The following is an 853-nucleotide window of genomic DNA, read 5'->3' on the forward strand; positions in this document are numbered from 1 at the left end:
AAAGAAAGAAAGAAAGAAAAAAGAAAAAGAAAAAGAAAGGAAGAAATTGAGGTTGATAAAAAGCCAGGTATGGCTGATAAGATTATCAATGATAATGTGTCTTAAGTGACTAAGAAACTTGCCTTGGTTTTCACTCCATGTTTCACTTACCAGAATAATCATAATCTGGCATAATCACTTACCAGAACGACCTGGTCATTCTGAGTTTAGCTGACTTCTGGCCAACCCTGTGCCTGTCCACAGCTCTTGTTCTTACCAAGAGCAAAAGAATTCATCCATATCTACTTTTATATTTTTCTGCTTTTAAATCTTTGATTCATTTGAAGTCTACTTGGTATTCAGAGTGAGGTACGGATCCAGCTATCTTTTCTCCAGAGGACTACATGGCTGTCCAGATCATATTTATGAAGAGATCCGCTGTTGGCTCTCTGACTCAAGAGGGTGGTTTCTAAATACTTTGTGTCCGTGTGCGGGGCCTGTTTCTGGGCTTCTTGCCCCGTTGCTTTGCCAGCCTGTGCCTGGCCCATGCCCCACGCTGTGCTCATCCCTGAGCCCCAGACCAGGTTCTGTTATCAGATAGGCCGTTCCTCTTCCGCTGCTCTTCTCAGAATTTCCCAGCTCTTCTCGATTGTTTATGTTTCCATTGTAAACTTTACAATCAGCTTGTCTCCTTCCAGAAGAAAAGCCCGTGGTGTTTTTATTTGGATCGTGTTAAATTTGTAAACTACTGTAACAACTGACATTTCTTTTTTAGAGAAGAAAAATAATTTTTGAGACATAAAATCCAAATAGGTATAAAAAGGAGATTTATACGGCTGGCAAGAGAACCATGAACTAGAACACAAATATATGA

Source organism: Otolemur garnettii, unplaced genomic scaffold (assembly GCF_000181295.1).
Source record: "Otolemur garnettii isolate 467f Iridium unplaced genomic scaffold, OtoGar3 scaffold00018, whole genome shotgun sequence".
Lineage (NCBI taxonomy): Eukaryota > Metazoa > Chordata > Mammalia > Primates > Galagidae > Otolemur > Otolemur garnettii.